At 40.6% G+C, this 27,130-nt stretch overlaps 1 long non-coding RNA gene across 1 annotated transcript; it reads left to right on the top strand.

The window, feature by feature from the left end:
• Window positions 1-782: 782 nt before the first annotated feature.
• On the top strand, window positions 783-25,664 carry LOC120742341. Its single transcript, XR_005697846.1, has 3 exons — window positions 783-817; window positions 20,912-21,038; window positions 21,973-25,664. It is a non-coding gene; the product is annotated as an uncharacterized LOC120742341 (long non-coding RNA).
• Window positions 25,665-27,130: the final 1,466 nt, after the last annotated feature.

Genomic DNA, 27,130 nt, shown 5'->3' on the forward strand with positions numbered 1-27,130 from the left:
ATGGCGTTACCCCATAAAGAAGGTGATTCAGGGAAACTACCTTTCCTCTGTCTGTTGTATTTGTCACTTAATAGCAGAATTTGAACCTCTTTCTGGATTGATTTTTTTGGTCCCCCTTCAAATATGTTTCATCCTCGGGGCTCTGATGCAATCCCGCTGTGATATTTGTTACTGTAATGTGTAAAGGATTTCTTGGACTGCATCAGTGAGCGAGGCCTTTTGATTACCAACAGGACCACTAATACGAATCCCTGTTGAACTAAGCAGCAGCGTTGAAGTTGAATCTCCAAGCATGGATCAAAGAAGCCCCTTCCGCCTCCTCCTTCTCCTCCTCCTCCTCCTCCTTCTCCTCCTCCCATTTCCTCCCACTATTTGTGGTAGTCTAATGCTTCTTTGCCCTGCATTTTAACACTGCTGTAATTGGACTTGTTGTTTGTTTGTAGTTCCTCTTGTTTGTTTAGATTATGTTTGAAGCCTGGCTTAATTAAAAAGCGTCCTTGCTGTCAGAACGTCAGAGCATGTGGAAATTTTTTTTAAGAGAACATCCGTTGTTGAGGAGGAGAAGGGAGGAGGGTTCAGAATAATACGTAAAGAAATGAAAGTCTATGGAGAAGTGTTATTTTAGCAGGTGACACATGTAGAGTGAAAGATAATGCAAATAAAGTAATTTATTGTGCTTTTTTTTGTTTTTGTTTCTCTATCTTAATTAAAGTTATAATGCTGTTAAGAGCCACAAACAATTATCAAAACTTTCGCCGCTAACCTTGAATTTTTTTTTTTTTTTGTAGGGTAAACGGAAACCTCGAAAACTCATTTGGTAAGTTTTGGCCTTTACTGAGTCATTTCCATCCATTTGAGCAAATTGAAGTATAATTGTCGCGTTTCAATTCTGCCAACTATTGTGGGACTCTGAAGTGTGTTTATGATTGAGTCTGGAGAACATAAAGGAAGTTACCAGACCATGCAGGCTAAATATAACATTTGGAGGGTGGTTTTTCCTTAGCGTTCATACACTTACATTTGGCTTTTCTGAGGGGTGTAATGACTTTGCTATGCAGTTTGTATATGCATGGAGGAAATCTGTTGACAGATGGGAGAACGACCGAGCCAGGCCTGTCCTGTGAGATGGAGAAAAGTCTGATGACTCGTTTAGAAATTCCCCAAATGGGTTCCAGACTGAATCACTGGTCTTGTTTAATGGCTATTGATGTTATTATTGTGGATGACTATTAGATCTTGCTGTGCCACTTGAGAGGAATTAGGGAAGAGTAATTTACCAACAAACAGTATGGGCGTGGCAACTCATTTTAAACACAGACCCCATCGTGCTTTTGCTCTGGTAAATGCAGCGTTATATATTTTCTTCTTCTTCATGAGGTAACAATTTTGATTCTTTATTCTGCGAGCACGCGATGCACTGCGGAGCTTTGATCTTTCCACTGCACACATCTGTAAGGGCAAACTAGGCCACATCTTTGTTCTGTGCCAGCGCTTTTGCACCCCTCTCCACTAACCCTCATTCTTGCCAGGCACTAATGTAGATGGTCTGCCTGTGATAGATTACATACTGCAAGCCTGGACGCTGCCAAACACCTACCCTGAGCTAAGTGCAGCAGTCGTGTGAGGGACTGTGTTTCCCTGCATTGTATCACAGTAATTTGTACATTTGAACAATGTCATACTGAAAATCAAATAAACATCACTGTGCCAAATGTATCTCTCAGCCACACCTTATTCTAATAGGTTAAGACAGTTGATGGGCTGGTTAGGGCCAGCTGTCTAGGAAATTATTTTGGCATGTATTTTTCCACTGCTGTGTCCTCCCTCTGTCCTGCAGTCCAATCAATAAAGGCTTTCACAGGGCCATCTGTGTGTGTGTGCGTATGCACAACATTTGTGTGTGTCAGAGAGGGTGCAAGAGAGATTATGTGAGCAAAGTTAAATAAGAGTGTTTTGTTTTGCCTTTTTCAATTTATGATATTTTTCTATTATGAGTTTGAATTTGGATATTTGGATTTCTGCGTATCCATTCTTAGCTTTTTTACGTGTGCACCTGCAGGAGGCTCTCACATTTTAGTTGTCGCAGATGCTGATTACAGTTATACATGCAGTTATGAAAATGACTTTCAAAACATGTTTCAATTTCATGGTGTATTTCCCACTTTTTTGACTGCTTCCAAATCACATAGTTTTATAAACTACATCTGTTTACCTTTGACTGGCACTGCAGTCTGCAACACTTCTCCGTGGCAGAAGAACCTAGCTGTAGAGTGTTAGCAACACATGGCAGGTGAGGGTGTCGTTTTTGGGTTCATGTTGGCGCCCGTAATGTGAACAAAACTTGTCATTAAATGTACCTGCTATGGCTCGACAAGTTGGCGAACCCTGAAGCCGCTTTTCACATTGAACCACGTTGACCCTCCTCGTAGAGTAAGATCCGTATCCTGGCAATGCTGGTCTGAATGTCAGTGGTGACGCTGAAGACTGAAATGTACAACAATAGACTGTTGATGGGCTTTTTCATGACATTTGTGAGCTTTGTTTGGGCAGTTTCCTAATGTTTTTACAGCTGGGAGTTTCATACTATGGTTCCGTAGAAGATGCTGAAATATGCTATATTCTTATTTATAAGTCTATTCTTGGTTTACTGCCACTACACTTGCTGATTTGTATTCATCAGAAGAGTTTGGGAGTTTTGTGGTCCCGAGATTCATTCTTTCTCTTCAAAGTTCGCTCTGAAATTAGAAAAAGAGCATTCAAATTTGCAGCTCTTCTCTTGTGCAATCATCTACAGAATCATCTCAAGCTTAAGGACAACCTCACTGAATTAACTTCAAGTGATTTTAAATGACTTGGATACAGTTACTTCATGCCTGAACACTATTATGGATGATTCTGGTCATAGCCAATTACTTTTATTAAGGTATTTCTTCTTTATTGACACTGAAGTTTAAAAATATTGGTTCTTTCTGTATTTTATTTTAATATTTATTGCCCATATTCAACTAGTATGTAGTAGAGATGGACCGATCCGATATTACGTATCGGTATCGGTCCGATGCTGACCTAAATTACTGGATCGGATATCGGAGAAAAATAAAAAATGTAATCCGATCCATTAAATATCACGAAAGCACCTCACAAAACTTGCAACACGCCGTAACTCACCTCAGAACGTTAGCACATCGGAGCAGTATGCATCACGTGATAGAGCGGCTGTGGCATGCGGGACCTGTAGGTGGTCTGGATAGCATTTGGAGCTTCGCTAGCAACCCGGCATTTCATCTCCGACAAAGTTATCCCGAGAGAAGTAAAGCAAGTGTGTAAGTCCATCTCTGAATGTTTGTAAAGCATTCCTGGGTTAAGCTTAACAAGCGACTGCCTCTTCTTGCTGCTACTTCAATCATGAAACTGCTTAATGATCAGCTGATCGGCTTTTCTGTGGCGACTCCGTCTCTCTTGTTTGCTTTTGGCCCACTTTGCACCAGAAAGAGGAAACCAGCGCCTGAACAACAGCAGCACGTTTAAGCTTGATCAGCTGTTGTTAGAATGTATTTAATATTACTTTCTACTCGAGGATCTTTTTCTACGTAGCTGACGCTGGTAACTGTGCAGGGGCGGATCTAGCAAAGTTTAGCCAGGGGGGCGGATAGGGCATTAACAGGGGAAAAGGGGGCACAAAGACATACTTTTCTTTCTTATTCTCATTTAAAATGTCTATCTTTTAATAAATAATTATCTGACACCCAAAGTTTTAATCTGATGCAAAATGAATAGAAGTCCATTACTGTATATAGTGACTATTAAATCTAATATATATACCCTAGTAAGCTATAGTACTTTTTCCTTTGGGAAGGTACCATCTGTGCAGTCTGCAATTTTGTTGAAGAAAGATGTTGAATCTATTTAATATTTCTTGAAAAATAATTGATTTCTGTGCATTTTTTTTAAAAAACTGCATCAAATTAAGGTTGATTACGTCGATTAAGCATCATGAGGTGGAGCGTGAGGGGTGGTTCCCTATTTTTTATTTATTTATTTTTGTTGTTGCTGGGAGTTGGAACCCTATTAGTTAGGTTGCTTAATATTTACGCTAAGTACTCTTTAAAATACCAGAATAGGGAGGATGGTGTAGGTTTAAGTTTATTAGATTGATCAGTATTGCTGAACTATGAAATATTTTTTTTTGCATACAGGTATAACAGAATAGCTTTAGTGTAGTTGTTGTTTTAAACTTGAGTATGAACTTATACAAAATGCAGCAAGATATTTAAAAAACAGTTTTGTTGATTAAAAAACACTATATCGGATTCATATCGGTATCCGCAGATATCCAAATTTATGATATCGGTATCGGTATCGGACATAAAAAAGTGGTATCGTGCCATCTCTAGTATGTAGATTTGGATGTGTGTGTGTGTGTGTGTGTGTGTGACACTTTTTCAGAATCATTTTTTTATTTTTTCCCTCAAGAGTCGTATTTTTTCCTGCTTAAATAAAGGTAAAAAAATGAACAAAATAAAAAAATAAATTCTCTTCAGTTATGTTGTTAAGCTCCTTCAACTTTGTACTATGTCAGTCATTATTAAAATCATCGTAATCCCTGTCATCTAATAAAGTAGAATCAATACAGCCCCAGTCTGTTATGGACAGTATGTGTGTGTTCCCTTTGAAAGTCTAACAATATTGTAGATGCAATTCCATTAAGCCATTACCAGTTCAAGGACATGGTTACTAGGATCAATAAGAGCTGAGTTGAACACGTATCATTACTGAGTAAAGGGATTTCAGGGAAACTGCTTTTCCTCTGTCTGTTGTATTTGTCACTTAATAGCAGAATTTGAACCTCAGTTTCAACAGATTTTTTTGGTCCCTCTTCAAAAATGTTGTGCCTTTTTCTCATAACTTCTAAATGGTCTCAAGTCTTTGTGTAACTGGCAGAGTCACCCCCTATTGGCCATTTAAAAAAAATGCAGTTTTAAGACACTTATTAAGATCAGGTTAGCTTTATTTTTCAGACTCGTAAGCTGTGGCCGTCTGTCATAAGCTTATAATGGCAGCTTCGTGTCCTCTGTTTATCATCCATAGGTGATAAAATTAAAGAAGGGGATTTACCAGACCCTCAATAAGACCCCTCACAAACAGCAGTCTCTGGCATAAATTGTTGGTTCTAACCTATACATTATCCTAATTAACAGTTTAATTGCTAATCAACTCAACAATAGGGTGCCTATATCCTGGAGCAAAATGGGGCAGAGTTTGTAGAGAGGCAAGGAACTAGGAAAGGAAAGACTAGGCTGTGCAGAGTGGAAGCCTATCAAGATGACTCAAAATCACTTATTTAGAGAATTTCTGAGCCTGATGTCTTTCTCTTCTCTCACCACTTTCACCTCCGCAGCAGCATCTCCAAACACCAATTAGGGAATAACCTGGGCAGAGTGAGGATGCTCTAATGCATATGGCAAATATTGTGTGCACTCCGCTCCTCTTTCTATCATGTTCAAAGCCATTAGGGACAGTATGTAAAAATTAATTATGTCTGAATGACAGAATGATTGATGATAAATTAAGCTATGTTAAATATCCCATATCTGAAAATGGCTTAATGGTGAGCACTTCCTTAGAGAGACAGACTTTACAGTACTCTGTTGAAATGCATTTTGGTGTTAATATTAACGATTTTTAGATTGAGCATGGCTATTTAAATGTTTTAAATTGTCCTAAACTTTAGTACTTACACAGATAAACTACTTGAGACCTCATCATTTAAATAAAGAAGAACAATGTTACAATTGTCTCATTAGGGCTGAATTTTTAAATATATGCTGATTACACCTATTATTCAAAAGACTTCATTGTATTTTTTTAAATCCCAGAGTTAATATAACGTCTTCTTCTTCTTTTGGCTGCACCACTTAGGGGTCACCACAGTGGGCCATCTACTTCCAACTTGCTCTATCTCTAACATCCTTTTTCGTCACATCAACCCTCTGCATGTCCTCCTTCACTAGATCCATAAATCTCTGTGGTCATCCTCTTTTCCTGCTGCCTGGCAGCTCCTTCAACCAATATATCCACTATCCCACCTCTGCATACGTATATATGCACATCTCACCCTTGCCTCTCCAACTTTGTCTTTAAACCGCTCACCGAGCCGTCCCTCTGATGTACTTATTTCTAATCCCATCCATCCCGCTCATTCCCAGTGAAAATCATGTTCAGCTCTGCCTCCTGTCTTATTTTCAGAGCCACCATCTCCAATCCATACATCATAGCAGGTCTCCATCGTGTAAACCTTCCCTTTCAGTCTTGCTGCTATCCTTCTGTCACAAATCATCCGAGACACTCATCTCCACCCACTCTCTTCCTTACCTCTCTTGTTTCTTGTCCATTTCTTTGGACTGTCTCAGGTATTTAAACGTATTCATTTTCACTACCTCTGCCCCTTGCATCTTCATATTTCCACTTGTCTTCCTTTTATTCACACACGTATGTCTTGCTTCTGCTGACCTTCATCCCTCTTTTTTTTCTTAGTGCATACCTCCACCTTTCCAGGCTCTCTTCTACTTGCTCCCAAACTGTCATGGTCCTGGATTGCTGACCCAGCGTTTTGAGTTTATTGTCATTATATTCTAGTTTCCTCTGATTTTGTATTAGTTCTTAGGGTTTGGTTCTTGTGGTTAGTGTTTTATTATTCCTACCTGTGTTCTTCCCCCTGTGCTCTGTTCGTGTCCCTGAGTTTGTGTTGTAGAACAGTTTGTGAATTTCCTGTTTTACTTTGAAGGTCTAATGTGTCTAACGTGCCTAATTAGGTTCAGCTGTGTTCCCCTCTGGTGTGTCATTCCCTCGTTACCTTGTGTGTATATAGTGTGTGCCTGCCTGTGTTCGTTGTCTCTCCGTCTGTGTTATTTAGTATTACTCCGCGTCTCTCTGCCCTGCATTCTCATGTCATCTCCACGTATCATCCCGTGTCCTTATGTTTTAAGGTTTGTTTATTAGTTTTTCACAGCCTAGGTTTTAGTAGCTACCTAGTCCTTATTTCCTGTTTTTGTAACTTTGCGGTCAGTGTAAATAAACGCTCACTCGCACCCCAGCCAGTACCTGCATTTTGGGTCCTTTTCTCACAACACCACACGACTGCTGCCCCAGCCGTGACACAAACATGCAGACTGTCAATAACATTTATTATTATTGTCATATATTGACTTATTATTACAATAGCACAGCCACTTGATAGCTGTAAAAATATGACTGACTGCATCCTTTCCCTTCATGACCTTCCTTGAGAAAGGAATGTCCTCCATGTCTCTCTGGCATAAGTGTGCTTCTGCTCCATGTTGGCTTCAATCTTTGTCTATTTACCTCCCCTTGCAGAGAGGAATGGTCCACTTCTATTCCGCTACCTCCTATTGTTTCCTGCAGATAATGTGTGAAATAAGCTCACAAATAAAATGGATAAAAATGAAAAAAATAATTGCTAACACCTCAGTAATAGAGTGCTAGTTGATTGCATCTCTATTTAATTAGATTTCCTACTTGAATCTTTTTTCAGCCACTATTGTTGAAGTGTAACTGCATAGTATTTTAGACTTTCACTCCATTCATGTCACTTTTTATTTGAACAACCATTTCCTGCACATAGTTGTGGGAAATAGAGTTTTGGGATCTCAAGGCACAAGTCTGAGAAAATAAGTTTGCCATGGCACGAGACATTTATATAAAGCGCTGTAATTTTAGCACTAGCTGCTTATGAGGTGCTCTGTGCTTCAGCATCAATAGATCCTCATGTCCGTTGTTGCACAGTGGCTTGTCTTCTGTCTTTACGCCGCCAGACACTCCACTAATTGTATGTTGGACCTAAAAGAAATGTGGAGTTGAAATCTCCTGTATTTTGGAGTATGCAAACAGGTCGTCTTTTGCACAAGTTTGAGCCTCAGTGTGGTTTCAGAAAGGATGTGAAGAAACCCAATCATGTCAACAGCAACAGCAGGCCGCTAAAAACTCAGTGCTGCAGTCCAATGTGGGCGAAGTTCTAAAACCAAGCAACAACCATGCTGTGCTGAGATTGGTTTTTAATTAATACTGGTTAAAAACTAAACAAACCATACAAACAAAAATACAGCTATAACATATCAGTTTATATTTTTGTTAAGAACCACATTTGCAGCATTTCCCCTGACGCATCTCTTCCATGCACAGAGGTCCATTATTTATCTTTTTGGAGATACTGGCAGTTTTTGCAGGCCTGTTGTACTTCCTGGACCACATTTTGGACCATTAGAGTTCACTTATTTTCACTCTGAAATAGCGTATTAATATAAAAAACTTCCCCCCCAAACAAACACTGCAAATTAGTCCCTGACTCTGTCCTTGTCTCACCCTGACATGAAGAAAACACAGCACTATTGCAAAAATGAGTGATGAATGATTTTTGAATTACCAGAGGCGTCAGGTATTTTCATTGGGCTTTTACCTGCACTGTGATAAGAAATTAGTGTCTGACTTTAATGTTTCCTCTCAAAAAATATGAACCTGAAAAATGAAATTGAAATGGGATTTTTTTTAAGCTTCAACAGTTATTAACCAGAAAGAAAAAAACAAGACTTTTTGCCTCTACCCATCAATTATGGTGACATGGGTGAAATTAGTGAGCAGGACCGACACACACCTTGTATGAAAGTATTCGGGTACCATTTAAACATTTCTCATATTAAAGTCAGTATTAAGGAGTCATTGAGTAAATGTGTTATAAACCACTGTAAAACGTTTAAAACGGCATGATTCCTTGGTTTGCCCTTCTGTGTTTTCTGAGGCAAGGTCGTGATGTGATTGTAAAACATCCCAAGGTCATCAGAGCGCCCCAGTCCCCAAGGGTTTGCTCCCCATCTGGCCAGGCAAAAATCGAACATCCTGTTTAGCAAGAAAAAGAAAAAAAATGTCAATTTCTCTGTTGATTCAATTAAGGGAAAAGGAGCATGTGAGATAAAGCGAGTGTTATTTATCATGGTAACACTCAATATTGAGCTATGTTAATTAGAATTCTGTAGCTAAAACCAACGTCTATGGGAAGCAGTGCTTCCACAAATAGTTTCTACCTACCAAGATCAATTGATCTGAAGGAAGCTGTACTCTGGATTTCTTAGTAGTGCATGGCTGGTGAGACTAAATCCCCAATAAAGTAACAGCTTGATTAATATCAGTTGTAGACGAACTATTATAGCTGCAAAGATAGCAATATCAACCATGAACTTTGTAGTATTATGTACTATGTACTATGTAGTATTTCAGTGTACACATATTTCAGTACAGAGTACACATTTATTGTAGTAAAACTACACAATTTAAAGAAAAAAAAAAGAATATTAAACAAAAACAATTCAAGTTAGAGCTTGCACTTTTTTTTTGCATTTTACAAGTTGCTATCTTTTTTTTATTATTATGTATTTATTTTATTTTATTTTCAGTTGTTACAGACGGGACAGACATGACTGGGGGATAGGACAGGGAGAAAGAATGAAAGAAAGAGAGGGAGAGAAAGACAAAATAGAGGGGAGAAGAGACGGTGAGAAAGGAGAGAAGAAGAAAAACCAGAAGAGAAAACAAACAAAAAAGAACAACATAATAAATACAACACCATCACGATAAACTAGCTAACAGTACTACAAAATATTTAATGTTATTGTGCAGCAATAATAAATATTAAATATATGTGCTTTGAGGTAGCAGCCAAGAAAGGTGTAGTTTGTGTCTGTGAACACCTGTGTGTACACCTGTGTGCACACCTTTGTGGATCAGCACGCTTGTATTCAAAAGGTTTCTCCATGTAACGATCTGCAAGGGAGTGTGGGGAGCCATAGCCCCGTCCCCCAGGGCATGAAGCAGGTATGGAGGAGATCCAGGCCCCAGACATCCAGAGGGCCCAGAGTACGAGGATCCAAGAAGGACCACCAAAGGGGCAACCGTGCCACCCTCCTGGAACGAGCTGAGGAGAGCCCCAGACGAGGGGTCACCCAGCAGCCACGGAGCAGAGGCCAAAGGGGGTTGCAGTGATGTGCTCGCGGGCTCTGCCGGCAGCTAGCTGTGCCAGAGAGGACCGAGCCCCAGGCCCAGAGGCCTGAGGAATGGGCCCAGCCGGGCCACAGGCACCAGGAGTGAGCTGGTACACACATGAGCGCCCAGCCCCAGACACCAAGAACCACCAACGTACCAACGTCTGAGGGCATCAGCCACCGGCAGGGAGTGTGGTGAGGGGAGATAGGCCTCCATACCTCGGAGAGCTTGAGGTGTTCCCAGAGAGGTGGAGTCTAAGACCCGACCTGACATATAGACACAGACGAACAGGCGCACGCAGACACAAACGTGCATTCCCACCCCCACATACACATAAGCAAACATTCGGCACTCACCCAACGTGGAGACAGACAGAAATAGACGCTGTACACACATTCACACTTCCCAAACATACTCTACATCCCAGGTCCAGGTACACTTGCCCCTACTTTTGCTTGCACTTTTGACAATTAGGGCCCCAGGTTTTCTACGGTACAGCCTGATTTTTTTTATGTTGATGCAACTTTTTTAATAGGTGAGATTCATCACATGCATTATTACTTACATACAGTACAGCCTGCATTTTAACAGTAATGTGTGAACATTGATACAACTTAATGCAGAGTGTAGTAAAGACAGAAAACTCTGTGGAAAAATCATCCAGTGGCCACTCTATTAGCCTTTGAAAGTAAACATTCGAATTTAAATGAAGAGACTTTCCAGACATCTACACTAAGTAAGAAGAAGAGCTGAGACAAGTGTTGCCAATTAGATCTAATAGCAGAAGCCCAAAGGTTGCCTTTTACTTTCAAGTTCTTCGCAAGTTGTCTTTTCATCAGTCGTCATATTTTTTTGTTCCATTTACCTCGATCTGCTTGGACTGACTCGCTTTTTTGGAGCCAGCCACAAGTGGCCACCAGAGGGGAACGGCAGTTTTTTGGCATCTTGGTGTTGGCTTCATTTTTCAGCTCCAGAGGTCTAACATGCTGATTAAATCTATCCTAATTTAAAAAAAAAATGTTGGCTCTCATATTTAGGAAGTCAAATCGGGTTAACAAATCCAAAGAAGCTACAGGTGATCAGACAAGAGACAGATACAAGCAGGTAGCAGGCAACAGACCGTATGCAGTGGCAGCTTGGCAACATAATCTGTCTGGCAAAGACTCTGAAAGCCATATATTCACTGGGACTGAGGAGACAACACTGGAAGACAGGTGAATGTGTCAGCTGACCTCTAAAGGAGAGAGAAGTATCTAAATGCAAATAGAGGGTAAATAAAACCGGTCAGAATATGGAAAATCCCAAAAGATGAACATTTGAAGTAGAAAGAGAAAGATGGAAGACACTGAAAGTAGACAAAGCACAAGGTGTCCATTGGCAATGGTGCCTCGATACACCAGGTGTGGTTTTTATTGGAAAACACTCGTGCTTGGAAGAGTGGCAAAGATTCAACAAGGAAGAATGAATGCTGGTCTAAACAGCAAAGAAATCAGTCACGAGTCTCTTTTGGGATCACTGTGTGCCTCTTTTATTCAGCTGTTGTTTTCTGTCACTTTCACTCATATTGTAGGTATTTAATCACCAAAACTACCCAGTATTATATAAGTAACAGCAGATATCCCCAATTTCAACATCTAAGGTACGTGAGCACAGGAGTCCCCCCCACCTTCTATTCAAATCTTACACACACACACACACACACACACACACACACACACACACACACACACACACACACTATACCTAGAGCACTCAAATGATAAAGCAAGAACTCCTGAGATCAAATATCTGACTGTGACGGGGTGACGGCTTGATGGACAGGGTCTTGAATAGACTGAGAAACAGATATAAGTGGTGACTGGCCTCAGGCTCAGGTTCAGATGTAGAAAGTTAGAAGCAAAAACTGTCTCAGTCTCAGAGAGAGGGGCTGGCTAAATCACGGAAACTGATATATACTGAGGCTCATGCTCAGACTCAGACAGAGATGCCAGAATAGACTGGTTATGAGGCACAGGAAGTCTCTGACAGAACAACAGAGCCAGGCTCAGACAGTGACAGATAGTGGCCGCTTTGCGCGCCAACACAGACACAACAAACTTCAATGGTATGAAGACAGATATAGCTGAGCTCTTCAGGATTATAAAGAGCTAAGTAAAATATACCTTTTATGTGGTGGTATGCTTAAATCTGCAGTTATTTCACTAATTCTATTAAATCTATTAGGTATATGTATGTATGCAAAGTGAAATTTACTCTTTCCAGCTGTTATTAAAGTAAATGTTGGCTTATGTAAATATGATTACTGCACTTCTTGCTCATTACACTTCTCTATCCTGGTCCCATTTTGGCACGTGTTACCTTGGTTTAGCTTTTGATTTTAAGTATTAGACAGGAAAATGGTGAGAGAGAGAACGGGAAGACACACAGCAAAGGGTCAAAGGTCACACTCAAACCCAGGCCGCTGTATTCTAGCCATGTGGTGTACGATCAGCTGCTTACTCACATAGCTACTGCATTAGTTCTGTTGTCCCTTTTGGGTTCTTCTGAACTTTCTTTCTGTTTTTTTTAATCAAAGCAGTTTCATCTGACATGTTTCCTTTAGTTAACCAAGCCAGGATGGCCTCAGGCACAACCTGACAAATATCCATCCAAATACGCTGAAAACAAGCTTATATCAGCCTGAAACCTTCCCATGTGGATACTGTCATAGGAAGAAAAAAAATGAAAACAATGATTGATACCCGGGTAATCCATTCCATCATTCCACCCTAATATTGTGGAAAACATAAATAACTGTATACTTTTGAAATTGCCTCCCTTCAACATTCGAGATGACTGACTTGTTCCTCCATGTGTTATTATTGTACACTGACATGTTGCAGACATTAATAACAAATGCCTGTGATTATTAAGCTGGAGCCTTGCATAGAAGCCTAGCATGGATCACACGCATGTAATAGTTTTTGTGAATAATTAATCCGGTATGCTGCACTCCTCAGGATAATAAATATTAACAGTTCATCTGAAGTGCTGTTAGGGACCAGTAGTATCTGCAGCAAAGCTGAATAATTACTCACCTTCTGAAATGTCTGCAGAATCACTCAAGCGTTAGCATATTCCCCGTCTGCATGTTCTGTGTACATTTATTACCAGTGACACGCGCATATACATAAACAGTAGTTAATCCTGAAACCAACTGAGTGATCTGTCTTGACTTTGTGTTGTGGGGAAAATGGAGTTTTGTGTTCTTCAGGCAGGAGCGCTCACTCACTGCTGCCCCCGTGTCTCCCGGGCTCACATTCTAACCACTGCCGCGAAAACACATCAATCAACTCTCATGGCCCGACACTTAGATGGACATGGAATATTGATATGGCTTCTACAATGTGAAGCATGAATATGATCTCTGCCACCTATCAGCCTTTCTTTGCAGCTGCTTTACATAGAGCCACTGAAGTACCGGTAGATGTGTGCATCGGGTGTTTATTTAAAGGTAACTTTTGTGCACAGAAATGCAAGAGGGGTCTCAAGTTAGCAACAGACCGACTGTATTCAAGGCGCAGGAAGTCTTTATAGTAAAAGCTTTAATGCTAAGTGGAAATAACCAGATGTCTATGATACCTTTAATTTGAACTTATGTTTGCTTTTCACATATTTCTTTTTGTTACTGTTAACCAGATAAAAACTGGACATAGAGGGCTGTCTCCAGTGGTGCTGGTCAAAGTATGGCTATCTCATACAAATGTGTGTCACAGTTCCACAATTAACTGGCGAATGGAAACTCTTCTCTCCAGACAGCTTCTCATTACCCGCCGCGTGTACTTCAAGCACGTCGTCAGTCTTTGCAACTGGGAAAAAAACAAAAGCGTCATTGTCATCATAAATAACCCCTTTTCTCTTTTCGACCATTATCTTTTTTCACCTGGCAGTGCTCGTGCCTTCTGCCGCACTCCATGCATAGAGATTTACTGCTTTATATATCATTTAAGAAACCATTTAAATCAGCTCCCCTTATGTGCATGCAGAGGCAGAATGGTTTTTGTGGATTTATTTCTCCAAATATATGCAGGACGACAGAGATCTTGTCGCAGAAATATAAGCTGACTTGTGTGGGAATATTTACCAGGCGGCTGTGTGTTCAGCACGTTGGTGTAGCTGAACTGAAGAACCAACAATGTGCTGAAAGTGGAATATGTATTAATTTGTTATTAGCCTTAAACGAGAAAAATCCAGTGCAACTGATATTGTCAGTGCCCTTTATACCAGTAACTTAATACAAATAAAATGCTTGGCAATGAAATACAATGCATGCAAACACACCAAATCTCATGCCAGCAAATACTGTTTTGAATTGTAGAATGGCTACTGCCTGTCTCACTCTTCAAAATGATTTAAAGTGGAGAACATTTCCTCCTTTGCCTGACAGCCAAAATGGATCCTGTCCAAAAAGTGTGGTTCCTTCCACCTCCCTAAGCAGTGAATAAGAAAGAGTTTGCAAAGTTCAAACAATGTGCTTCGGGTGATAGCACAGCAGTTAAAGAGACAAAAATCTGATATATTTTGTACATAGAGAAATCCATCATATTTCTCAGGGGGGCAAGAAGATTTTTTAAGGCAATACAATCACCTGTTCTGCACTGTTCCAAAAAATAGTAATGTCAAAGTATCTTACTGTATATTTTACAGTTTTGTAATGTCTTTCAAGAATATCATTAAATTTACACAAGTAGACTGTGATTTTACATGTCAAAGGTAAAATAACATAACATCACTGTAAATATAGTAAAATACAATTTACTTGTTTTTTAAATATATTTTTCTGTACATATGCATATTTAGATTGTAAAAATACATTCAGAAATGTATCATAATTTCACAAATATTTCTCTGTTATGTGAATGATCTGTTAAATTCAAATGTAATACTATGGAAAAATATATAAAATGATTGAAAATTAATGAGAATAATCAATACATAAAGGAGTATTTGAATTATAATTTTGCTGAAAATTTCATGTCATCTAGGTCTGATTCAATAATTCAGAGGTAACAAGTGAAAATATAATTAATAGGAATAAAAACTAAAAAAAACATATAAAACATTGCACAGCCACGCTGTGCTAATTATATATTTCAAAAAATAAATGTGGAGGTAGGAATTGTAATTAATATAAATCTCAAAGTATTCACAACATTCCTGAACAGAAATAGGCCTCTGCACCTGGGGTGAGGGTGTGGCCATGAAAACAATGTGACCTGCCACTGGATGTTGGGACACATAATAACATGACGCTAAGCATCGGCCAATGAATGTGAACTAACAACCACAAGGTCGCGGGTATGGCTGTACTGTAGGAAAAAATCCTAATATAAAAGTATTTTACTGTGCATGTTACAGTTTTGTTCTGTTCTTCTAGAATATCATTAAAGTTACGTAAATAGACCGTGATTTCACATTTCAAATGTAAATTAACGTTAAATCACTCTAATGTAATACAACATAATTTTCATGATTATTAAATGTATCTGTCTGTACATATGCATATTTAGATTGTTAAAATACATTCACAAATGTATCATGATCTCACAAATATCTGTCCGTTATTTGAAAGATTGAACTGTTGAATTCAAATGTAATGCTATGGAAAAGTATATAACATGATCCCTATAAGCTTGTGTTACATCACATAAGTATTATTATCTTTGCTGTTTATGGCGATCGTGGCTCAAGAGTTGGCAGTTCGCCTTGTGATCAGAAGGTTGCCGGTTCGATCCCCGGCTCTTACACTCTTGGTCGTTGTGTCCGTGGTCAGGACTCTTCACCTATTGGTGATGGCCAGAGGGGCTGATGGTGCGATATGGCAGCCTCGCCTCTGTCCCAGGGCATGCAATCCATTATTATTTAAACCAACTGTTAACTGTATATTTCTGTACATTTACGTATTATGATTCATATTGCCACATTCATTGACCTTGTTTATAGGTAATTTCATTGTTTGATCACGTTAAAATGTTCCTAATTTAATGTCTAAAAGCACTTGAAAATGGCAGAATCCCATGTCAAATTAGCGCAACAAACTGTATTGTCATTACTGGAAATAATCGTATTTTTATGAGAAAGTTATTTTCTGTTATTTTACGGTAGTATTTTGGCGCCCCAGCTGCCGGAATATTACTGTTTTTTTAGGATTTGTTTTTTTTTCCTATTTATAGATAATTTCATTGTTTAATCACATTAAAATGTTCCTAATTTAATGTTTAAAATCACTTGAAAAGGCAAGATCCCGTGTAAAATTAGCGCAACAAACAGTATTGTCATTACTGGAAATAACCGTATTTTTATGAGGAAGTTATTTTCTGTTATTTTACGGTAGTATTTTGGCGCCCCAGCTGCCGGAATATTACCGTTTTTTTAAGATGTTTTTTTTAACAGTGTGGGCATCTAGTTACAGTTATTTCTGTAAAATCTTGGCCTGTCTCAAACTCGCCTGGGTCTCCGGTTAGAGTAACCGTCTTTGTGAGAGTTATTATAGAATTTTCACAGTATTTTTGTAATTGTATGTATTGAAATCAGGATTGTTTTGACATAAAATGAGTTGGTAAAGCACCTGTAGCATCTGTAACTGGCTGCAATATACTGTATCACATCAGTCATGTTGTCAGAGTTATTGTGGGCTATTGCAGCCTAAGCTAGCTAAGACAAAATGCCCTTTTTATCTTTTGACATTAATTTTTGCCATATCTTGTCAAAAAAAGTGAATATTATTATGTTATTGAAACAGTGTTAACAAGAAGTGGTTGAGACTAGTCGGGTGTTTGTGGTCTTTATTTGCTGAAAAGTATAGGGCTGTGATTTGTTGCATCAAATTCTTGATCGCTGATTGGTGTAGCTGTGATGCATAGACAGTGTAAAACATGGATTTAAGAAAGGAAGCCGATGGAAGCTTTACACCTGCACTCAATCAGTAGGCGACAGCTGTGGTTGCAAAAAGACGTCTGGTCCTATAGAAGTTTATGGAAGAACAAACTCTTTTCTATTGACCTCGGGAACACTTACTGAAGGAGATCCAGATGGGCTCAGTCATTTTAGGTCATGTTAAATTAAAAGAAAAAGAAAAGGAAGTTTGTTTTTTAAATTTGTTTCAAAAATCGAGGATTATCTGTGCTAATCTCAAAGCTTATTTGCTAATGACTTGTGACAAGTCGTTAGCCAGTGAGTATCATAAAGATGGCAACAGTGATGGCAACTGCTCATCTCGAAACTTAAAACCAGGACTACAAACCAGCGTCAGGTGATGTCACATTAGCGCCATCCATCTTCAATACTGTCTATGCTCTGATTAGGAAAATTAACATGACATTTAATGTTACACATTTACTGATTTGAGTGATTACCATTAGCATATGGTAGGGTTGGGACTGTTGCTATATTTTGGTCGTCTGTATTGCTGAGATTTAAATTTCACTGAGCCAAACTTGTTGAACCAACAACAGTAAATAAGAAAATGCTGTCGAGCAGTCAAGGCTGATCGAGTGAGACAATCTGTATCCTCGCTTGTTCTGAAAACAGGGGATGATGCTAAGGAAAGAAAGATGAGGGGAGATGAAGGGATGGACACAGTAAAGGCTCGCACAACTGTTAGTGGTCACAGCCCAGTGCACACATCCGTCTGGTTTCCTTTAGGCTTGACCTGTGTATGAGCGCTGTCTATCTCTTAAAATATGAACATCACTTGACAAACACACAAACAACGCGTTCAGTCACGAGTGCACACAAATCTACCTGTCCTGCAAACGCAGACAGGTGTGCAGACACAGTCAACAAGATTTTAACACAGCTCTTTCACGCACACATGCAAGGCTGCCACCTGGGAAGCAGATTTGACAGACACATCCGGTAAGTTAGTTGTGGCGCAGGTGCTTCCTGCTGCTAAAGCAGTAAAAATCCTTGCATGTTCCCTCAAAATCTCCCCCCTCTTTTTCCAACCATTCAAACAAGTTTGTGTCCATACTGGCAGAGTTTTAGCTACATCAATGCACAATCTAATAGATTGAATCAATTGTGTGATCGATAGAAATACAAGAGCTTAAATATTATGTTTAGTATATTAAACAAAAATGTAGGACTGCTTTCTTGCAGGCCCAATATCTCTAAATTTAGTAACACATCTCAGAGTGATGCTGAAAAACTAGTTAATGCATTTATTACTTCTAGGCTTTACAAATGTAATTCATTATTTTCAGGTTGTCCTAAAACCTCCCTGAAAAGCCTGTAGTTGATCCAAAATGGTGCAACGAGTGTACTGACAGGGGCTAGAAAGAGAGAGCATATTTCTCCCATAGTGGCTTCTCTTCATTGGCTTCCTGTTAAATCCAGAATTGAATTCAATAATTCTTCTGCTAACATACAAGGCCCCATCTTATCATAGTACCATATCACCCTAATAGAGCACACTGCTCTCACCCTATCGAACACTATAATATTTAAATTACAATATACAATATTTAAAAGTAGAATGGGAGGCAGAGCCTTCAGCTTCCAGGCCTCTCTTCTGTGAAACCAGCTCCCAGTTTGGATTCAGGAGACAGACACCGTCTCTACTTTTGAGATCAGGCTTAAAACTTTCCTTTCCATAAAGCATATAGTTAGGGTTGGATCAGGTGACCCTGAAGTCTCCCATAATGCACTGAGCATTTCTTCTTCACTCACGTTTTTTCACTCTCTATGTGCTAACACACCACTCTGTGTTTAATAATTAGTTATTATTAATCTCTGGCTCTCTTTCACAGCGTGTCTTTTTTCTTTTATATTTCCCATCTTCCAAAACCGGTCCCGGCAGTTGGCCTCTCCTCCCTGAGCCTGATTCTGTTCGAGGTTTCTTCCTGTTAAAAGGGAATTTTTTCTTACCACTCTCATGAAATACTTGCTCGTCAGGTCATCTGATTGTTGGGGTTTGCTCTTTATTATTGTAGTGTCTTTATCTTACAGTATAAAGGGCTTTGAGATGACTGTTGTTATTTGGCGCTATATGAGAAAATAGTAAGTTTTTGAAATTCATATGCAGATATCTAAATTACAAGGCATTGTTTTTTTTATCTTTAACTACTAAAAGTAATCTAACGATATGCTTAGAACATATAAGTAGCTTTGGCCTGGTTTCCGTAAGAGGGTCACGAAAAGGTCTAATATCTAACATTATGGTAAATGTGAAGAATAAATATCTTCATATACAGAAGAGTGATTCTCGCCCTGTAGCACTGCACATTATTGCTGATGCGTTACCAGTTGCAGTGCAAGACAGATTGGCCTAGCAAGACAATGTCTCACCACATGATCAATATCTATCTCTGTCTCCCTGTAAAATGAAAGAAAAAAAAGACAATCTTCTGCTAATGTATCTCCTTTATTACTCGTATTTATCACCAAGTGAGATGAGAAAGAAAAGGAGGGCGGGTGGCAACAGCCTGGCGTGTTGAATATGAACATAGTGAGTCACACATAACAGCCTGTCAGCTACAAACAGGGCAACCGAGCTATCTCCCACCATATGTGGAAGTGTGTTTCTCTATGAATATGATAAAACAGACCAGATTTTCAACCTCAGTCATGTATCTGCATTGTGATTCCTGCTTTAGGAGTTCTGCGTTCCCCTGCAGCCTTTCTCGACTGCCGCTTTAATTTTTGATGAATCTCGTAATAGCTGGAGCAGAATATATTGAGGAAGTGGCCTTTGTGTGCAGGGCGACAGGCATGTTGGAAGGAGGGCGCCGCACCATATGTTCCAAAGTGGAGATCAAATTGGCTTTGTCTTAAACGGAGAGAATTGTGCGAGAGTCCTGGAGGGAAGAAGAAGCGAAAAGAGTGGGGGGAGAACAACCCTCCCCCCTCATTTCCTCATCACCTCCAACAAAGCAAGGTATTAAAGAAACACCTGTGGTTTGAGTGATGAGAAATTCAGAGCTTTCCCTCTTCTTCCTCTCACCATAGACTCCCTCATCGCCCTCCCTCCAATCCCACTGCTGCTGCATCCCTTGCTGGCCTGGGGCATAATCTCTTCCCCAGACAAAAAAAAGAAAAAAATGAAAAGAAGAGATGCTGACATGTAATAAAGCAGGACTGATTCTGTTTGGGGCTGAGGCTGGCCGTGGTTGCTGCTGGAGCCTGGCTTGTTTCCTGCTTTTGGGTTGCAGAATGCTAAGAGAGCTGCTGGATATTTCAACTGTAGAAAGATGAGATTACTTGCTAACAGATGCCTGCTAATGAAGTGTCGACAGGCTGGGTGAAGGGGCCACGCAAAGCTACCGTAGGAGACATGATTGAAGGGGGACGGACAAATTTGATGGAGAGAGGACTGATGGAAGCAAAGGGTGTTTGTGTGTGCGTGTGTGTGCGTATATGTGCATGTGAGTTTTTGCAAGCTTCTGTTCTCCAAACCTCAGAACTTGCGCTGCACTCCATCACCAGGGGAACAGATAGCTTTTAGCAAGATACCCTGAGGTGGAAAAGACTGCTCAGCCTTCCTCTTTTTTCCTGCTCTCTCCTCTTTGATCTTTCTCCTTCGAAGCATTTTGTTTTTCTCTGGTAACCCAATGACACTTCCTTTTTTTTGCAAGGCAAGTATGAATTGAAATAAATTTCTCTCTCTGCTTATGCTGCTGCTGTGGACATAAACCTTTTCTATCCCGAGCAGTCAGTGCTGTCATTGAAACATATTACCACCTCTGTTTCCTACCCTGCACACACAGGAAGTGCTGAATTTTCAAGGCTGGAAATGAATAGCAGGGATCATTTCACGTTGGCAGTTTTTTTTTTTTTTTTTTAACTTATCAGCCTTGTTTACCATTTCTATTGTTTCCCACAGCGAGCAGATCTGAGCTGGATGGCAAACATCAGAGACAAACCTGGTGGGTGATGAAACACAAGGACACACACGATGCGGCGTTGAGGAGGCAGGGTTGTGTGGTCTAGCGAGCTGTCTGAAAGAAAAGGTGAGGGATTTTTTTTCTTAATGAGAAAGGATGGATCCACTGAAGTGGGGTGGCTGGTGGGAGATGCAGGAGTGGGATTTGAAAAGGAGAGAAGGCACAGTGTTAGTACCCTGGACTGGCACATTTGCCAAAGAGCAGCTGCTTTTGAACTCTCCACCTGCCTGCCTAGATTGCTCACACTCTAGTCTTACATACAAACAGGAGGCTCATCACCCACCAGAAGGTCAGCTCCCACACTGTCTCCCTCTGCTCCCTTTGTTCTTGGGAAATGAGGACCTAAGATCTTCTGCCTCCTCCTTTGTTAGTGAACAAATGTACCAAGAAACAGCCATTTTTGTGAGCAGGCACTGCCTCCTACTGCTCCAGATTACAGCTCATTAGCAGTAGCGGCAGATAGACAGCCCACACCATGGCTCCCCTCTGATTCCCTCATTGTTTCCTATGATTCTGAAGCAGCATGCCACAGTGACAAAAATGCTGGAAGTTGTGAGGCTTGTGAGGTTGGATAGAAGACAAAGACAGCAGCGAGGTACTTCACAGTTTGTCAGCTGATGTGATGAAATATTTGAGGGAATGAAATGACACAGGGCAGGAAATATAACGGCAGGGGGAGATGTTTCATGAATGACAAACTGACCTTCAGGTAGATGTCAAGGCCAGGAAAATGCTGAGGGTTACGAGGAGGTGTCGGGGGTGATGTAAATGGTCCAAAAGTTGAATAGGCTACAGCCTGTTGGCTCCTTTGGCAGTTCAGCTCTTGTGCATCTGCTTTAGTCTGTCTTTGTCTTTTGTTTGCAAGAATAAAACACGTTAAGAGCGCTTCTCTCAAACTGTCAGCTGTGCCAGGCAGTGCGTGGTAATTGCCATTGAAGGGCTTTGTGTTTCTGCACATTCACATTCATTATCTGTTTTCTCCTTCCTTCCTGTTTCACAGAAACTGGTGGAACTTGAGCACATCCCTCGAATGTTCCAGTCTCCTCGCTATCCTTGGAAAAGTTTTTGGCGAAGTTGTAAAAGGAAGCAGATGCCAGATGTGCACGCCATATGCTGGGGGTCTTAAATTAAGCCCTTTTCACTGGTTTGGTTTTTATTGTTTTTTGATGTGTAAAGTCTTGTAAATGTTCCTCTCTATTAGGTCACAGCAATCAACTCGAAATGAACTTGACTGTAGTTGGATGAGACAATACTGCATGAAATGAGTAGTAATGTAGTTCGGTGTTAATTCAATACAACTATTCATGTTAAACTCAAACTCATCAGTGAAAGATTTCTAGCACTGGTTTGCTTATTCTGCCCAAAAAAAAAGTAAAGCAATAAATCAGAGGCTGGAACTTTATAGATTAAAAACAAGATTATGGTGAGCGAGAATCGACTGCTCAGATTGGGTTCGATTTATATCTACTGCTTGTCGTCAGAGGAGTAGGCCTGAATCTACGCACGCGTGGATGTTTTACATCCCCTTCCGTCCACTGTGGCTCCTTCACTTGGGATAAGGCAGGGCGATAACAGTCTTGTAGGCAGTGGGGAATAATGAAAAAACAAACAAAACAAAAACCCGCACAAAACGTCTGGCAACGCTGCCTGAAGCTCCTCTCCTTCTGCTCTCCGTATCCCAAAATGACTTCTGACCCTGCAGTCAGAGGTCATTTGGGGTCATCTTGGAGAAGGAACCTCTGACAGGCCCTCTACCAAAATCTGGAATGTAAAGCATGTAATGCATCATTGCTAAGATCCTGAGATTCAGTGTTATCAGGCGTAAAACCGACCTAAGCATTTAATTGCAATATAAGGATTGTCTTGTCAGTACATTTGACTTAAATGTGTTGCAGACTACTTAAAGCAGATTGTTGTACTTTGATTATATATGAATGTATATAAGAGTACAGAAAGAGATGGATAATAAACATTTTAATTCTACTGGTGAAAAGTACAAATAAATCTTCAGGATGTGTGATTTCAATTTCTGTGTCCACAGAGAGCCTGGGATATGAAATATGCTGCCTGTGTCTCTGCTCTGTGGGTCACATTCATCTGTTAAAGGATGAATTATTTTTTTTCTCCTTCCTCTCTTTTGTTTGGCTCTGCACTCGGGATAGGCTGACCACTATTACAGCACACAGCCACAGCTCAGTTGACCCTGAAAGAGCGAGCTTCACCTCACTATGGCTTTGCGGTCAACCCATTTTCGACCCGAGCGTTACAGCCTGCCTAATGCTGCGCTCATGAACCAAAACAATTCCACTTAATTCGTTTCTTTCATAGTTGAAAAAACTTGTACGGCTTCATGTCGCTGCAAGGTCGGATAATAAAAGTCAGAACAGAAGACCTTCAACAAGATCGAGGCAGCTCCAATCAAGAAGCTTTCGATGGCAGCCGTTCACTCTATAACTTTTTTATTTTCTTGACTGGTAATCCTGTTGGAAAACGTGCCGGCCATATAGCTGCTCAGAGCTCTGGTTCCACACCTACCCCATTCCCATCCATGACGTCCTCCAGCCTGCTCTATGTGCCACCGTGCCGTTGAGACTCACTCGGTCACAATCTCGACAGCTCCCATCTAAACAATGCTGTCGTCATTTGTCAATCCCCCCCCCCCATCCGTCTCTTCTCCCTGCATGTGCGGGAGGAGCAGAGTGGGGCTGATGATGCTGAGGTGTGATAGGTCCCTGTCATGGCCTGTGCATTTGGGCGCACGCGCATAGGCACGCGCACAGCTTGTGCGGTTGATGGAGATGGATGCCCTGTGCATTTGAGCATTCAGAGAGAGTGAGTGTGTGTGACAGACAGTCAATCAGCCTGTGATGAGAGGTAATCGCACAGTGGACAGATCAATTAGTTATTTTCTCAGGAGGCAAACAGAAGAAAAACACCACTGTTCTCCAGGTAAGTGATTTGCATTTCACTCCTCTTTCATCTCTCTCATCCTTCTTGTATATTTATCTTTCTGTTTTCTCCCATCTCCCCCATTCCTCCCTTCTGTGTGCCTCCTTCAGTCCCTCTCCACTCTGAATTTGGCTGTTTGGATGTTTATCTCTGCTCATTTCTCCTCCTGCCCCTCTCATAGGGAGGGAGGTGGAGATCCAGCTGATCAAGGCTGAGTAATGGTGTATGAGCTCAGCCCTGTGAGCGATGAGAGCTCCACTTGGCTGGATCATTTATACCGGGCCTTGCAGAGAACAAACATATGTATCTCAAAGCCATCAGAGACACTCCAAGGCTGGACTAAGTGTGATTACAGACATGCATACACAACTAAACTGCAAGAACACTTTCAGACATGCTACATGCTACAAGTGCAAGCTTTGACTGCCTGAAGTGCAAAACTCAACTTTTCTCCTGCTTCACTTTTTGATGAGAGCGAGCTTGAAACATGTGACGTTACATGGATGAAAACTCATGCACTTAAAAAGCTCAGTTTTCTTATGTTCTCTTGTTTTTTAGCTGCCCATTCAGCCAATGTCAGCTCACATCAGCAGCTTGAATTGTTGGATGTAGAATTGCTCCATGTAGGTCATGTCTTGTTTTGTTTTTTGTTTTTTTTGTGTGTTTACTAGCTGTAGCAGCGGACATTCCCTGAGGTTGCAGAAATGTGGTACAGTCTCAGATCTTGCTGGAGATCGCTCCGTCCTTCACACCCACTTAGAGTCAGATTCAGTCAGTCCTTGTCAGAGTAATTTTACGCAGCATTTTTTATTTACAGGGTTACCGCTCTGCTGAGTATCACAAAAAAACAAAGTTAAAAACATAAACTTTTTTGTTTAGAAAGTGATGCAACCACTGCTACCCTTCTCTTTGTGTCCATGCTCACATTAAAACCTTATTGTATGCACATATTCATACATACATACAGCCAATAGCTTTTCACGAGTACAAAGAAAACTGTTCTGTCTCATTTCACAGTTAACTACCACACATCAGTCTATGTCCTCTTGCGTCAGCTGGCGTCGCTCAGACATCTTCAGTCCTTCGGGGCTGGTCCAGCATGCTCCATTCCTGTTTCCAGTCCTTCTTCTTCTTCTGTGTGCTGACAGGACCACCTGGTGCTGCTGCTGGTTGCCAGATTTTGGATTATCCTGCATAACAATGGGCTAAAGGACTGTTTGGATCAGTTCCACTCTCGAGCTGCCAGGGACCGCTCTGCCTCTTGCTCTTCAGTGACAGTGGCTGTCCTCCCTACCGTGCACACATGGATGCATGGCCACCGTGGGATGATACCCCCCACCCCCTACCCCACCGCCATCATCCACCCAACCACACACGCATACACGCACATACACATAAACACACACACACACATTCAAACGGTTAATTAATGTGTCCATGTGTTTATGGCCATCCAGCAGTCTACAAGGGAGTCTTTGAGAGATTTGTGTACACATAAAAAACATGCACTAACGTTGCTAAGCTCACACATGACACCATTTGCACACTTGACAAGAGCGCTGAGAGACACAGGTGATTTCATGCGATAGAAATAATAAAATGAAAAAAAAAAAGCTGGCAATAAAACCTGTCCTAAAATAATAAAAGCCTAATTTCACTACTGTGTTGTCTAAATAAGTGAATGCAAATATGCCTGTGACTGTTTCTGTGCAAATATGGGTGCTGTTTTTGTATAAAAAATTAAACAAACTGGATTTGATGGTTGTCTTTTCTCACACAGTGACTAGGCTGTATACTGTACACTATATAAACGCTGTGACATCTCCTCAGCCTGAAGTGACACTGGCATATATGGTTTTAGGCATCCAAGCGGACTGTTACTGTATGATAGTCTAAAACAATATTTCTGAGATGGAACAGGCTCTAAGATCACACTGCAACTGTCAGAGTCATGACCCAACTGGAATAGACTGAAGCCCATGAAATAGAACCAGCCTCTCACCGCCTGAACTGCGAACTAAATCTGTCACTCAAACTGCGAATGAAGACTCGAGAAAGTTAAGAGGAAAGAAGAGGAAAGAGATAACTGAACAAAGGTGTGAGGTTCCAGGAAACAGGATAAAGAACAAGAAAGAAACACGTTTTTAAGCAGTGACAGCAGCTATGTCTTCAGAAATTCTAACTAGATAGTAAAAGCGAGGTGTTGAATGTAATTGGGACTTGATTACATTTTATTAACATAATGAGGAAACATTTGTGACATTTTGCAAAGATGTTCATTATTCTTATATCAAAATATGAATTACAATAATAAGCTGACAATCACATCTTAGCCAAAGTTTTTGCCTAAAACTGCAGCTAGATTCTAAATGTAAACTCTTGTTGCTATACCTTATGTTTTATGTGTTGTGGAAGTTTTCCATTTAAATAAAGCCTGCAGACGAGCGGTGAGCGGTAGCTAACATTCTTTAATCAAAACACACAAAGAACAGACAACCAAGCTTGGTGGAGAGCCTACATGACCGCGGGGCAGACGGTCAGCAGAGTCTCACTGAGCCTAGCATGGCTCTCAGTTAAATACCTTCTTCAGGAACAAAAGGCAGTGCACAGCTGTTTCACACCTTAAGGTTCACACTCCCTTGCTACCTCCCAGAGTCCTCGAAGAGACAAAAGATTCTTCCTGTGGAGTTGTCTGCTTCCCCCCAACTTCCTTACTAGACCCCCACCATTTGTCTTACTGTATGAGTGTGAGACATTTTAAAATCCAGTGGCGCCAAGGCATTATATGATAAAATAATGTGATTAATACATAAATAAAAGAAATTCCTATAAATATGTTAAGCACTTTAATCCCCCCCCCCCATCACCACCATGACCTGTAATAGCATTTTTAAATGTTTCCCTGAACTTAATCCTGCAAAAATTACAATATAAAAAAGCATACAGGATACAGGAAGCATATAGAAACACGATTCCTGTTACATGGGAGAGGCCAGTGGTACAAAATGTGCTTTTGACTTTGACGGCAGCTGCGACTACTTGCTGCGTTTTACAGAAGCTGCTGTTCCACCCCGTTGCATACTCAGTGGCATGGAGAAACAAGCAGGGTACACATAGGCTATATGCACATCACAAAAAAATCAAGATGAGTCACTCTCCCATAAAATATCAATTTGAAATGAAAGTTTTCTTTCTTTTTGAAAGAAATT

The sequence above is a fragment of the Simochromis diagramma genome, unplaced genomic scaffold (genome assembly GCF_900408965.1).
Source record: "Simochromis diagramma unplaced genomic scaffold, fSimDia1.1 OVJJ01000079.1, whole genome shotgun sequence".
NCBI classification, from domain to species: Eukaryota; Metazoa; Chordata; class Actinopteri; order Cichliformes; family Cichlidae; genus Simochromis; species Simochromis diagramma.